Here is a 16,014-nt window from a genome sequence, read left to right as displayed (position 1 = left end):
AACTAATCTTGGACAAAGCAGGAAGGAATGTCCAATGGAATAAAGACGGTCTCTTTAACAAATGGTGTTGCAAAAATTGGACAGCCACATGCAGAAAAATGAAATTGGACCATTTCCTTACATCACACATGAAAATAGACTCAAAATGGATGAAGGACCTCAATGTGAGAAAGGAATCCATCAAAATCCTTAAGGAGAACACAGGCGGCAATCACTTCAACCTCAGCCATAGCAACTTCTTCCTAGGAACATCGGCAAAGGCAAAGGAAGCTAGGGCAAAAATGAACTATTGGGATTTCATCAAGAGCAAAAGCTTTTGCACAACAAAGGAAACAGTTAACAAATCCTTTGTGTTCTTTTAAAAGGTAATTTATGGAGAATAATGGACATTAAATATGCAAGTGGATGTGTGTGAGGGAAACAGTGGGTATGTGATAGTTTCCTGACTAGGATGTCTTCTGTCTGCAGGTGTCCAGTGTGGGGTGCAGCTGGTGGAGCCTGGTGGAGACCTGGTGAAGCCTGGGGGGATCCCTGAGACTCTCTGTGCAGCCTCCAGATTCACATTCAGTAGCTACGTCATGAACTGGGTCCGCCAGACTCCAGGGAAGGGGCTGCCGTGGGTCTCAGATATTAGCAATCATGGAAGTAGCACAAGCTACACAGACTTTGTGAAGGGCCGATTCACCATCCCCAGAGACAACAGCAAGAACACGCTGTATCTGCAGATGAACAGCCTGAGAGCTGAGGACACAGCCGTGTATTACTGTGTGAGAGACACAGTGAGGGGACCTCAGTGTGAGCCCAGAGACAAACCTCACTGTGGGACAGAATCTGGACCACCAGGGGGTGCACACCACTCACCAATTCTGTCTTTAATCGCCAGAAGCAGCTAAAGATGGTGGTTATGAGCAGGCTTCCTGTCAGGGTGTGGGACTTCCTCTCCATAGAGCAGTTTCCCCACAGGAAGCCTCTCTGGACACATGATTCTGTGCTTACTTCTTCATTCTCTGACTTAGAAACTTTGTTCTAATGGGAAAACAACTACACAAAATTTAAAAAAATAGATATAAATACACAAAATATAGAGTCAGTTACATTGTTTATTCTCATCCCTAAGTACCAATGGATTACAAATATTCTGGTTCTCATCAACTGAACCTTTACAGGAATACCAGCAGCACTCAGTATGCATCCCATGTCCACCTAGCTCACAGTACAAACTTGCTATAAGGAATATTCATGCTGGACATGAGGCTACAGAGGCATCGACAATGCAAAGCAATAGAAGAAAGACCCATAATAGGGTCACTGCCTTAACCATGCTCACAAAATCAATATAGTGACAGTCTGGGAAAGCAGAGGGACCCACAGCCATACATGGTGTGAAAGTGGAGTCTAAAGCTCACACACACACACACACACACACACACACACACACACACACGTGTCCGCGTGCATGCACACACACACACACGAGTATGTAAAATCATCATGACCTTTACCATCATGTGTGCTGAGAGTGGGGCAGGCCTCTCAGCAAGCATAAGTGCTTGGATAGAAACAGGGAAGGACACTGGCTCAGGATGTGTGTTGCATGTCAGTGGTGGGGACAGGGTCCTGCTCATGGGAGGGAATTATGAGAAGTCAACCTTCCACCTGCATTGAAGTAAGGAGATCCCCTGGGTCCTTGCTGGATTTCCCATGTGTGGGGTATGAGGAGAAGTGGGAGGAATGAAGATCAAGGAGCTAGCAAGCAATGGTCAAGGGATACAGTGTGATGACAAATTCCACTAAACAAGTACAAAACCAATGAGAACAAAAAGAGAGAAAAGGCCATCCTAAGTAGAAAAAGGTCTGAGTTTCTGGAAAATGAGGAATGATTTATGGAGGCAACACAACAGAATTGCACTATGTTGCTATAGAGAATCTTCATTCTAGTCAGAGTTAAAAAGCACAGTCTAGGTCCATGATGACTGAAAGGAAGTAAGTCCATGAAGTCATTAGGAGGCATACATGTGTCCATCCTCCTTATGAGCCTCACCAATGTTGGAAAAATCTCAACAAAAGGAGAGTCCACAGGTGTTAGGTACACTCTGTGGAGTGTCGGCAGATGTTGCTGCAGAAATGGGTCCTCTCCATGCACTGGTGACCAGGAAAGAAGGCTCCAGGTTTGAGGCAAACAATGGTTGCCATTCCCAGATGGTGCCTGTAGCTCACAGCTGAGGTTAGCAGTGGAATCCAGTGGAGAACATGGGCGATATGGGCACAGTCATAGGCTGGCCACTTGAAATAACTTCCACAGCCTGGTGCCTGAGTTGTGGATTTGCATGTGCACAGGTTCCTTCTGCAGCCTGGCAAGCTCCTTCCATACTGCTCTTCCTTCGGGTGTCTGGCCTCTTCCAGGGAATGGAATTTCTGAGCTTCTACCTCAACATTCTCCTGTCCTGCTGTCTCTTGGCACTCTTCTCCACAGCCAGTGGGAAAGGATCATGATCAACAAGGGATCGTTTCTCTCTCTGGGATCCAAGAGCTCCTGGGACAAGACAGTGCATGGATGAGCCTCAAAGCAAGCTGCTGCTTTCTGCTGCTTCAGATCTTCCTCCAGCTTGCGCTTCCAAGCCTGTGTCTTTGGAGACACCAGTCTCAAAACCAGCAATTCCTGATACACACAGCAACATGGCTACATGCACAAGGATTGAAGCTGAGCCAAAGAAGCCTTACAAAGACAGTACATGTAGTACAATGACCCACTCATGAATTCTACAAAATTAGAGTCTAAGGTGACATGAGAAAAAACAACAACTATATGGGGACAGGGTGAAGAAGGGAAGAGGAAGGAGGAATTCCAAGGAAAGTGGAGGAAATTTTCAGGAGAACTGATTTCCTCACTCTTGATACTGTTGATTTTGACACCTGTGTTTATCATGTCACACACTCCGCCTGTGCGTAGTTCATCCGGTGTCAAGCATATGCACCAAATCTATGAGAGATAATCACAGAAATGACTCAGGAGGAATGCAGAGATAGTGGACAGCTAAAGACTTGAAAAGACACCTTCATGATCTGATGCTGTCTGTAATTCAGGTAAACACTACAACAAGCAAAATCATCCCATCCCCATCACAGGAGGTGTTCTACATTCTTCATGAGCCTGCCCAATCTGTCCTTCAGCTGATTCAGGGATGTAGCAGGTCCTGAGGGGAGGAACACTGTCCCATATCCTGGGATCACTCTCACCCTACAAATGTTCATGGACACCTCACAAAACCTCTCCAGTTTTGAGTGTATGCTCACAGCTTTTATGGGGTACATGACACCTACATTCTGAGATTTTTGCAAATATGGAAAAAACAAAGTAGAAGATATAGCCAAGGTATATACTCTGGAAACATATATAATAAAAATTTATTTTTTTTTCAGAAGTGGTCAATACCACCAAATCAAAGACAGTCACACGTGCTACAATCACTGTCCTCTCTGTCAGCTAATATCCCAATATGCAATACACAGAGGACATGCAAATAGGGCCCTCCCAATGCTGATTAAACCAAGCCAGCCCTGACCCTACAGTTGGGAGAGTAGCATCAGCCCCAGCATTTCCAGGTGTTCCACTCAGCAATCAGAAAGAACACAGACGACACAGCATGGACTTAGTGCTTTTGTGTTTTCCTTCTTCCAGTTTTAAAAGATAATTTATGGAGGACATGGGGAGATGCAGAGAGGAAGTGACTTGGGAGGAAATCAGAGGGGGAGATGAACTATGAGGGACTGTGGACTCTGAGAAACAAACTGAGGGTTTTGGAGGGGAGGGGGTAAAGAGGGTGGGTGAGACTGGTGGGGGGTATTAAGTAGGAGACATACTGCATGGAGCACTGGGTGTGGTGCATAAACAATGAATCTTGGAACACTTAAGAAAATGAGGTTTTTAACAAAGGTAATTTATGGAGAACAGAAGATATTGAGTATGTGACTGAATATGAGTGATAGAAACAGTGGATGTGTGACAAATTCCTGACCAGAATGTCATGTGTCTGCAGGTGTCCAGTGTGAGGTACAGCTGGTGGAGTCTGAGTGAGACCTGGTGAAGCCTGGGGGTCCCTGAGACTCTTGTGCAGCACCTGGATTCACCTTCAGTCGCCATGCCATGAGCTGGTCCACCAGGATCCAGGGAAGGGGCTGCAGTGGTTCTCAGGTGTTAGCTATGATGGAAGTAGCAAATGCCAGGCAGATTCTGTGAAGGGTTGCCCACTATTTCCAGAGACAAAACCAAGAACATGTATCTGCAGAAAAACAGCCTGAGAGCCAAGGATATGGCTATCTTTTACTGTAGGGGAAAGACAGTAAAGGGACATCCGTATGAACTCAGACAAACCTCCCTGCAGGGACACACCAGGGCATCAGCTAAAGAGGCACACAGATCACCAGGGGATGCTCAGGTCACCAGGGGAGACTTAGGTGATCATCAGCATTCAAGAGCAAACAATATCCTTTCCACAAAGGAAGCAGGTGCAGGTGGAGATTAATCGCGTGTTTCCTGGCACAGTTTGGGGCTTCCTTTCCATAAACCAGTTTCCCCAACGAGACTTTCTAGAATTATTTGATCTTACTTCTTACATCTGTGAATAGAAATGTTGGCTATCATAGAAGAAAACTGTATGTACATTCACCGAATGCAGGAAGTCACTTACACTTGATGAATCTTTTCCCTCAATGACAATTACAGACATTCTCTTTTTTTCTTTTTTTGTTTTTTGCATTTTATTTTATTTTATTTTATTTTATTTATTTTATTTTATTTTTATAAACATATAATATATTTTTATCCCCAGCGGTACAGGTCTGTGAATCACCAGGTTTACACACTTCACATCATTCATCATAGCACATACCTTCCCCAACGTCCATAACCACCCTCTCCCAATCCCCCTCCCACCATCAACCCTCAGTTTGTTTTGTGAGATTAAGAGTCACTTATGGTTTGTCTCCCCCCCAATCCCATCTTGTTTCATTTACTCTTCTCCTACCCCCTTAACCCCGCATGTTGCATCTCCTCTCCCTCATATCAGGGAGATCATATGGTAGTTGTCTTTCTCCGATTAACTTATTTCGCTAAGAATGATACCCTCTAGTTCCATCCACATCGTCGCAAATGGCAAGATTTCATTTATTTTGATGGCTGCATAGTATTCCATTGTGTATATATACCACATCTTCTTTATCCATTCATCTGTTGATGGACATCTAGGTTCTTTCCATAGTGTGGCTATTGTAGACATTGATGCTATAAACATTCGGGTGCACGTGCCCCTTCGGATCACTACGTTTGTATCTTTAGGGTAAATACCCAGCAGTGCAATTGCTGGGTCATAGGGTAGTTCTATTTTCAACATTTTGAGGAACCTCCATGCTGTTTTCCAGAGTGGTTGCACCAGCTTGCATTCCCACCAACAGTGTAGGAGGGTTCCCCTTTCTCCGCATCCTCGCCAGCATCTGTCATTTCCTGACTTGTTCATTTTAGCCATTCTGACTGGTGTGAGGTGATATCTCATTGTGATTTTGATTTGTATTTCCTGATGCTGAGTGATATGGAGCACTTTTTCATGTGTCTGTTGGCCATCTGGATGTCTTCTTTGCAGAAATGTCTGTTCATGTCTTCTGCCCATTTCTTGATTGGATTATTGGTTCTTTGGGTGTTGAGTTTGCTAAATTCTGTATAGATTTTGGACACTAGCCCTTTATCTGATATTTCATTGGCAAATATCTTCTCCCATTCTGTCAGTTGTCTTTTGGTTTTGTTAACTGTTTCCTTTGCTGTGCAAAAGCTTTTGATCTTGATAAAATCCCAACAGTTCATTTTTGCCCTTGCTTCCCTTGCCTTGGCGATGTTCCTAGGAAGATGTTGCTGTGGCTGAGGTCGAAGAGGTTGCTGCCCATGTTCTCCTCAAGGATTTTGATGGATTCCTTTCTCACATTGAGATCCTGCATCCATTTTGAGTCTATTTTCGTGCGTGGTGTAAGGAAATGATCCAATTTCATTTTTCTGCATGTGGCTGTCCAATTTTCCCAACACCATTTATTGAAGAGGCTTTCTTTTTTCCATTGGACATTCTTTCCTGCTTTGTTGAAGATAAGTTGACCATAGAGTTGAGGGTCTATTTCTGGGCTCTTTCTTCTGTTCCATTGATCTATGTGTCTGTTTTTGTGCCAGTACCATGCTGTCTTGATGATGACAGCTTTGTAATAGAGCTTGAAGTCCGGAATTGTGATGCCACCAACTTTGGCTTTCTTTTTCAATATTCCTTTGGCTATTCGAGGTCTTTTCTGGTTCCATATAAATTTTAGGATTATTTGTTCCATTTCCTTGAAAAAAATGGATGGTACTTTGATAGGAATTGCATTAAATGTGTAGATTGCTTTAGGTAGCATAGACATTTTCACAATATTTATTCATCCAATCCAGGAGCATGGAACATTTTTCCATTTCTTTGTGTCTTCCTCAATTTCTTTCATGAGTATTTTATAGTTTTCTGAGTATAGATTCTTAGTCTCTTTGGTTAGGTTTATTCCTAGGTATCTTATAGTTTTGGGTGCAATGGTAAATGGGATGGACTCCTTAATTTCTCTTTCTTCTGTCTTGTTGTTGGTGTAGAGAAATGCAACTGATTTCTGTGCATTGATTTTATATCCTGACACTTGACTGAATTCCTGTACAAGTTCTAGCAGTTTTGGAGTGGAGTCTTTTGGGTTTTCCACATATAGTATCATATCATCTGCAAAGAGTGATAGTTTGACTTCTTCTTTGCCGATTTGGATGCCTTTAATTTCCTTTTGTTGTCTGATTGCTGAGGCTAGGACTTCTAGTACTATGTTGAATAGCAGTGGTGATAACGGACATCCCTGCCGTGTTCCTGACCTTAGCACAAAAGCTTTCAGTTTTTCTCCATTGAGAATGATATTTGCGGTGGGTTTTTCATAGATGGCTTTGATAATATTGAGGTATGTGCCGTCTATCCCTACACTTTGAAGAGTTTTGATCAGGAAGGGATGCTGTACTTTGTCAAATGCTTTTCAGCATCTATGGAGAGTATCATATGGTTCTTGTTCTTTCTTTTATTAATGTGTTGTATCACATTGATTGATTTGCGGATGTTGAACCAACCTTGCAGCCCTGAAATAAATCCCACTTGGTCGTGGTGAATAATCCTTTTAATGTACTGTTGAATCCTATTGGCTAGTATTTTGGCGAGAATTTTTGCATCTGTGTTCATCAAGGATATTGGTCTGTAGTTCTTTTTTTTGTTGGGATCCTTGTCTGGTTTTGGGATCAAGGTGATGCTGGCCTCATAAAATGAGTTTGGAAGTTTTCCTTCTATTTCTATTTTTTGGAACAGTTTCAAAATAGGAATTAGTTCTTCTTTAAATGCTTGGTAGAATTCCCCCGGGAAGCCGTCTGGCCCTGGGCTTTTGTTTGTTTGGAGATTTTTGATGACTGTTTCAATCTCCTTACTGGTTATGGGTCTGTTCAGGCTTTCTATTTCTTCCTGGTTCAGTTGTGGTAGTTTATATGTCTCTAGGAATGCATCCATTTCTTCCAGATTGTCAAATTTGTTGGCGTAGAGTTGCTCATAGTATGTTCTTATAATTGTCTGTATTTCTTTGGTGTTCGTTGTGATCTCTCCTCTTTCATTCATGATTTTATTTATTTGGGTCCTTTCTCTTTTCTTTTTGATAAGTCTGGTCAGGGGTTTATCAATCTTATTAATTCTTTCAAAGAACCAGCTCCTAGTTTCGTTGATTTGTTCTATTGGTTTTTTTGGTTTCTATTTCATTGATTTCTGCTCTGATCTTTATGATTTCTCTTCTCCTGCTGGGTTTAGGGTTTCTTTCTTGTTCTTTCTCCAGCTCCTTTAGGTGTAGGGTTAGGTTGTGTACCTGAGACCTTTCTTGTTTCTTGAGAAAGGCTTGTACCGCTATATATTTTCCTCTCAGGACTGCCTTTGTTGTGTCCCACAGATTCTGAACCGATGTGTTTTCATTATCATTTGTTTCCATAAATTTTTTCAATTCTTCTTTAATTTCCTGGTTGACCCATTCATTCTTTAGAAGGATGCTGTTCAGTCTCCATGTATTTGGGTTCTTTCCAAATTTCCTCTTGTGATTGAGTTCTAGCTTCAGAGCATTGTGGTCTGAAAATATGCAGGGAATGATCCCAATCTTTTGATACCGGTTGAGACTTGATTTAGGACCAAGAATGTGATCTATTCTGGAGAATGTTCCATGTGCACTAGAGAAGAATGTGTATTCTGTTGCTTTGGGATGAAATGTTCTGAATATATCTGTGATGTCCATCTGGTCCAGTGTGTCATTTAAGGCCTTGATTTCCTTGTTGATCTTTTTGCTTGGATGATCTGTCCATTTCAGTGAGGGGAGTGTTAAAATCCCCTACTATTATTGTATTCTTGTCGATGTGTTTCTTTGATTTGTTATTAAGTGGTTTATATAGTTGGCCTGCTCCCCACGTTAGAGGCATAGAGACTTAAATTGTTAGATCTCTTGTTGGACAGTTCCTTTGAGTATGATATAGTGTCCTTCCTCATCTCTTATTATAGTCTTTGGCTTAAAATCTAATTGATCTGATATAAGGATTGCCACTCCTGCTTTCTTCTGATGTCCATTAGCATGGTAAATTCTTTTCCACCCCCTCACTTTAAACCTGGAGGTGTCTTCGGGGTTTAAGATGAGTTTCTCGTAGGCAACATATAGATGGGTTTTGTTTTTTTATCCATTCTGATACCCTGTGTCTTTTGATTGGGGCATTTAGCCCATTAACATTCAGGGTAAGTATTGAGAGATATGAATTTAGTGCCATTGTATTGCCTGTAAGGTGACTGTTATTGTATATTGTCTCTGTTTCTTTCTGATCTACTACTTTTAGGGTCTCCCTTTGCTTTGAGGACCCCTTTCAATATTTCCTGTAGAGCTGGTTTGGTATTTGCAAATTCTTTCAGTTTTTGTTTGCCCTGGAAGCTTTTAATCTCTCCTTCTATTTTCAATGATAGCCTAGCTGGATATAGTATTCTTGGCTGCATGTTTTCTCATTAGTACTCTGAATATATCATGCCAGCTCTTTCTGGACTGCCAGGTCTCTCTGGATAAGTCTGCTGCAATTTAATATTTTTACCATTGTACATTACAGACTTCTTTTCCCGGGCTGCTTTCAGGATCTTCTCTTTGTCACTAAGACTTGTAAATTTTACTATTAGGTGACGGAGTGTGAACCCTATTCTTATGATTTTGAGGGGGGTTCTCTGAACTTCTTGAACTTTTGATGCTTGTTCCCTTGCCATATTGGGGACATTCTCTCCAATATACCTTCTGCTCCCCTCTCTGTTTCCTCTTCTTCTGGAATCCCAATTATTCTAATGTTGTTTCGTCTTATGGTGTCACTTATCTCTCGAATTCTCCCCTCCTGGTCCAGTAGCTGTTTGTCCCTCTTTTGCTCAGCTTCTTTATTCTCTGTCATTTGGTCTTCTATATCGCTAATTCTTCCTTCTGCCTCATTTATCCTAGCAGTGAGAGCCTCCATTTTTGATTGCACCTCATTAATAGCTTTTTTGATTTCAACTTGGTTATCTATTAGAACTTTTATTTCTCCATAAGGGCTTTTATATCTCCCGAGAGGGTTGCTTTAATATCTTCCATGCCTTTTTCAAGCCCGGCTAGAACCTTGAGAATCGTCATTCTGAACTCTATATCTGACATATTACCAATGTCTGTATTGATTAGGTCCCTAGCCTTTGGTATTGCCTCTTGTTCTTTTTTTGTTGTTGTGAATTTTTCTGCCTTGTCATTTTGTCCAGATAAGAGTTTATGAAGGAGCAAGTAAAATACTAAAAGGGTGGCAACAACCCAGGAAAATATGCTTAGCCAAATCAGAAGAGATCCCAAATTGTTGAGGGGGTGCGAAAGGGGATAAAAGGGGTCAAAAAGAAAAAAAAAAACTATTTTAAAAAGAAAGCCGATAAAGAAAAAATATAAAAAGAGGAAAAAATATATATATATTAGATAAACTAAAAACGTTAAAAAAGAAACGGTAAAAGTTAAAAAAAATTAGTAGAAGAAGAGAAAAAGAAAAAAAATTGAAAAAGAAAAAAAATTAAATTAACTGCAAGGCTAAAAAATCATGGGGAGAAAGCCATGAGTTCCGTGCTTTGCTTTATCCTCCTCTGGAATTCTGCTGCTCTCCTTGGTATTGAAACTGCACTCCTCGGTAGGTGAACTTGATCCTGGCTGGGTTTCCCATTGATCTTCTGGGGGAGGGGCCTGTTGTAGTGATTCTCAAGCGTCTTTGCCCCAGGCGGAGTTGCACCGCCCTTACCCGGGGCCGCGCTGAGTAATCCGCTCGGGTTTGCTTTCGGGAGCTTTTGTTCCCTGAGCGCTTTCTGTAGAGTCCGGAGGACGGGAGTGAAGATGGCGGCCTCCCAGTCTCCGGCCCGGAGGAGCCGAGAGCCCGGGGCCCCACTCTTCAGTGCGCCCTCAGAGAACAGCGCCCAATGACTCCCGTCACCCTGGCCTCCGGCTGCGCTCTGAGCTGACCGAGCCTGCGACCAGTTCAAGGTAACCCCGAGCTGAGAGTCACTCCTTGGCTCTGTCTCTGCAGCCGGCTTCCCCGCTCCAATACCGGTAAGCTCTGCGACACTCAGACACCCCCGATCCTTCTGCGACCCTGCGGGACCTGAGGCCACGGTGACCCCGCCTGGGCTTCACCCCAGTTAAGCCTCTGGAGCGATGTCCCTCAGCGGAACAGACTTTTAAAAGTCCCGATTTTGCTCCGTTGCTCCGCCGCTTGCCGGGAGCCGGCCCCTCCCCCGCGGTCTATCTTCCCGTCGCTTTGGATTCATTCTCCGCCAGTCCTACCTTGCAGAGTGGTTGATTTTCTGTTTCTGGAATGCTGTTCTTTCTCTCTTCAATCCCGTGGATTGTAGGTGTTTGCAATCTTTAGATAAGCTATTTAGCTGACCTCTCGCTACCCGAAGTAGTCTCAGCTGCTACTTCTCCGCCATCTTGACTCCTCCCCCAAAACTCACCCATTTTAACTGTCAGTTTGGAGATTTTTGATGACTGTTTCTATCTCCTTACTGGTTATGGGTCTGTTCAGGCTTTCTATTTCTTTCTGGTTCAGTTGTGGTAGTTTATATGTCTCTAAGAATGCATCCATTTCTTCCAGATTGTCAAATTTTTTGGCGTAGAATTTCTTATAATTGTCTGTATTTCTTTGGTGTTAGTTTTGATCTCCCCTCTTTCATTCATTATTTAATTTATTTGGGTCCCTTCTCTTTTCTTTTTGATAAGTCTGGCCAGGGGTTTATCAATCTTATTGATTCTTTCAAAGAACCTGTTCCTAGTTTCATTGATTTGTTCTATTGGGTTGTTTTTGTTTTTTTTTTTTTGGTTTCTATTTCATTGATTTCTGCTCTGATCTTTATGATTTCTCTTCTCCTGCTGGGTTTAGGCTTTCTTTCTTGTTCTTTCTCCAGCTCCTTTAGGTGTAGGGTTAGGTTGTGTACCTGAGACCTCTCTTGTTTCTTGAGAAAGGCTTGTACTGCTATATATTTTCCTCTCAGAACTGCCTTTATTGTGTCCCACAGATTTTGAACCGTTGTGTTTTCATTATCACTTGTTTCCATGAATTTTTTCAATTCTTCTTTAATTTCCTGGTTGACCCATTCATTCTTTAGAAGGATGCTGTTTAGTCTCCATGTGTTTGGGTTCTTTCCAAATTTCCCGTTGTGATTGAGTTCTAGCTTCAGAGCATTGTGTTCTGAAAATATGCAAGGAATGATCCCAATCTTTTGATACCAGTTGAGACCTGATTTAGGACCAAGAATGTGATCTATTCTGGAGAATGTTCCATGTGCACTAGAGAAGAATGTGTATACTGTTGCTTTGGGATGGAATGTTCTGAATATATCTGTGATGTCCATCTGGTCCAGTGTGTCATTTAAGGCCTTGATTTCCTTGGTGATCTTTTGCTTGGATGATCTGTCCATTTCAGTGAGGGGAGTGTTAAAGTCCTCTACTATTATTGTATGATTGTTGATGTGTTTCTTTGATTTTGTTATTAATTGGTTTATATAGTTGGCTGCTCCCACGTTAGGGGCATAGATATTTAAAATTGTTAGATCTTCTGGTTGGACAGTTCCTTTGAGTATGATATAGTGTCCTTCCTCATCTCTTATTATAGTCTTTGGCTTAAAATCTAATGGATCTGATATAAGGATTGCCACTCCTGCTTTCTTCTGATGTCCAGTAACATGGTAAATTGTTTTCTACCCCCTCACTTTAAATCTGGAGGTGTCTTTGGGTTTAAAATGAGTTTCTTGTAGGCAACATATAGATGGGGTTTTTTTTTATCCTTTCTGATACCCTGTGTCTTTTGATTGGGGCATTTCGCCCCTTAACATTCAGGGTAACTATTTAGAGATATGAATTTAGTGCATTGTATTGCCTGTAAGGTGACTGTTACTGTATATTGTCTCTATTCCTTTCTGATCTACTACTTTTAGGGTCTCTCTTTGCTTAGAGGACCCCTTTCAATATTTCCTGTAGAGCTGGTTTGGTGCTTGCAAATTCTTTCAGTTTTTGTTTGTCCTGGAAGCTTTTAATCTCTCCTTCTATTTTCAATTATAGCCTAGCTGGAATAGTATTCTTGGCTGCATGTTTTTCTCGTTTAGTGCTCTGAATATATCATGCCAGCTCTTTCTGGACTGCCAGGTCTCTCTGGATAAGTCTGCTGCCAATCTAATATTTTTACCATTGTACGTTACAGACTTCTTTTCCCGGGCTGCTTTCAGGATTTTCTCTTTTCACTAAGACTTTAAATTTTACTATTAGGTGATGGGGGGGGACCTATTCTTATTGATTTTGAGGGGGGTTCTCTGCACCTCCTGGATTTTGATGCTTGTTCCCTTTGCCATATTGGGGAAATTCTCTCCAATAATTCTCTCCAATATACCTCCTGCTCCCCCCTCACTTTCTTCTTCTGGAATCCCAATTATTCTAATGTTGTTTCATCTTATGATGTCACTTATCTCTCGAATTCTCCCCTCGTGGTCCAGTAGCTGTTTGTCCCTCTTCCTCAGCTTCTTTATTCTCTATCATTTGGTCTTCTATATCGCTAATTCTTTCTTCTGCCTCATTTATCCTAGCAGTGAGAGCCTCCATTTTTTCTTGCATCTCATTAATAGCTTTTTGATTTCAACTTGGTTCGATTTTAGTTCTTTTATTTCTCCAGAAAGAGCTTTTATATCTCCCGAGAGGGTTATTCTAATATCTTCCATGCCTTTTTCAAGCCTGGCTAGAACCTTGAGAATCGTCATTCTGAACTCTAGAATTGACATATTAACAATGTCTGTATTGATTAGGTCCCTAGCCTTCGGTGCTGCCTCTTGTTCTTTTTTTTTTTTTTTTTTTTTTTTTTTTTTGGTGAATTTTTCCGACTTGTCATTTTGTCCAGATAAGAGTATATGAAGGAGCAAGTAAAATACTAAAAGGGTGGCAACAACCCCAGGAAAATATGCTTTAACCAAATCAGAAGAGATCCCAAATCGTGAGGGGGGGGAGAAATGGAATAAAATGGGGTTCAGAAAGATAAAAAAGAGAGAAATAATTAAAAAAAGAAAATGAATAAAGAATAAATATAAAATAGAAATATATATATATATATATATATATATATATATATATATTAAACTAGTTAAAAAACGTTAAAAAAGAAAGGGTAAAAGTTAAAAAATTTGGCAGAAGGCAAGAAAAAGAATTGAAAAAGAAAAAAAAAATTAAATTAACTGCAAGGCTAAAGAATCATGGGGAGAAAGCCATGAGTTCTGTGCTTTGCTTTCTCCTCCTCTGGAATTCTGCTGCTCTCCTTGGTATTGAAACTGTACTCCTTGGTAGGTGAAATTGGTCCTGGCTGGATTTCTTGTTGATCTTATGGGGGAGGGGCCAGTTGTAGTGATTCTCAAGTTCTTTGTCCCAGGGGGAATTGCACCACCCTTACCAGGAGCCAGGCTGAGTAATCTGCTTGGGTTTGCTTTCAGGAGCTTTTGTTACCTGGGAACTTTCCGTACAGTTCTGGAGGACGGGAATGAAGATGGCAGCCTCCAAATCTCCAGCCTGGAGGAGCCGAGAGCCCGGGGCCCCACTCCTCAGTGCGCCCTCAGAGAATAGCTCCCAATTACTCCCGTCACCCTGCCTCTGGCCGCGCTCCCAGCAGATCGAGCCTGCTACTGGTTCAAGGTAACTCCGAGCTGAGAGCTCACTCCTTGGCTCTGTCTCTGTAGCCTGCTTCCCCGTTCTAATACCTGTAAGCTCTGTGACACTCAGACACCCCCGATCCTCCTGTGACCCTGCGGGACCTGAGGCCACACTGACCCCACGTGGGCTTCACCCCGGTTAAACCTCTGGAGCGATGTCCCTCAGTGGAACAGTCTTTTAAAAGTCCTGATTTTGTGCTCCGTTGCTTTGCCTGTTGCCAGGAGCCGGCCCCTCCTCCTGTGGTCTATCTTCCGTCACTTTGGATTCACTTCTCCACCAGTCCCACCTTTCAGAAAGTGGTTGATCTCCCGTTGGATTTGTAGGTGTTTGCAATATTTAGATAAGCTATCTAGCTGATCTCCTGCTACCTGAAGTAGTCTCAGCCTACTACTTCTCCGACATCTTGTCTCCTCCTCCCAGACATTCTGATGTAAGCCTAATAAGCCTGTAAAAGTTTCAGTTGGACTCAACAACACAGCATAACACAGCCTAGTGTACAAGCTGTGAGCCAGCATCATCATGTTCATCCTGGACATCAGGTACAGGGCATAATGAAGCCAAAGCCAGAGAAGAATGGCCCCAATATGGGGGGACATTGTGTGGACCACATGCTCACAGAATCTATTTAGCTGACACCATCCAGTGGCAGAGGATCTGAAACACTCTTGGTATAGTTGGTGAATCAGATGATACGATACACACTTACAAGAGATTATGAAATGTTAATCACCTCCATCATCAAAATATCTGTTGATTTCAGGGAATGCCTCCCAGCATGTCAGAAACGCTTCAATAAACCTTAGAAAGGACACAAAATCAGGGATTTTGTGTGTTGTTTGTTTCAGTTAGTGCTGGAAAATTCCATAGGGATCTGCAACATCAAGGGCACAGAACCTAGGCTTTCATACGAGATTCCCCATGTATGGAGCATGAGAAGACAGAGGAATGAGGCTTCTGGTGCCAGTAAAAAATCATCAGAAGATAAAGTGTCATGACTAATTCCATGCAACAATTACAAAAAGGAGTGAAAAGGAATATAAGTGATCAATAGGTGTAGAAGACCATCTGAGGGGCCCCTGGGTGGCTCAGTGGGTTAAAGCCTCTGCCTTCACCTCAGGTCATGGTCTCAGGGTCCTGGGATCAAGCCCCACATTGGGCGCTGCTCAGCATGGAGCCTGCTTCCTCCTCTCTCTGCCTGCCTCTCTGCCTGCTTGTGGTCTCTGTCTGTCAAATAAATAAATAAAATCTTAAAAAAAAGACCATCTGAGTCCCTTGAAAATAGGAATGATAATATATAGCAGACAATAATAATATTAAATCTATGAGAAGAGGGGAAGGGTAGTACCCAGTGTCTCAGGTGAAAGCTGTCCACTTCCCAAGATCACCAGCAGGTTCTGATGGTCTTGTGTCCCCTGTAAGCACACAAAGACTAGAAGCTTCAGCAGGATCCATGAGAAAGCTCAGGTGGAGGTGCTGGTTGGGAGGAGCCTTCCACTTACAGAGATAAATTAATCCTTCAGTTACTGATATCAGCCCAATGTGTTAAAATTCTACCATCACTATGTTGAAACCTAACACCATTTAATGGAATGAGTGGGTGGGGACTTAGGGAGGCACTTAGGTCAGAGTGTGCAGTCTCATAATAGGATTAGGGCTCTTATACACCAGGAATGGGAAAGCTTTCTGCCCCTTGGGCCC

General features: G+C 42.3%; 1 long non-coding RNA gene across 1 annotated transcript; it reads right to left on the bottom strand.

Moving 5' to 3' along the window:
* Positions 1–639: 639 nt before the first annotated feature.
* LOC125104259 (uncharacterized) lies at positions 640–14,153 on the bottom strand. Its single transcript, XR_007128630.1, has 3 exons — positions 14,143–14,153; positions 11,604–11,605; positions 640–789 (listed from the first exon to the last, which is right to left on the bottom strand). It is a non-coding gene; the product is annotated as an uncharacterized LOC125104259 (long non-coding RNA).
* Positions 14,154–16,014: the final 1,861 nt, after the last annotated feature.

Source organism: Lutra lutra, chromosome 7 (assembly GCF_902655055.1).
Source record: "Lutra lutra chromosome 7, mLutLut1.2, whole genome shotgun sequence".
Taxonomy (NCBI): Eukaryota; Metazoa; Chordata; class Mammalia; order Carnivora; family Mustelidae; genus Lutra; species Lutra lutra.
The sequence above is the reverse complement of the archived record's forward strand: the minus strand, read 5'-3'. Positions and strand labels throughout refer to the sequence as shown.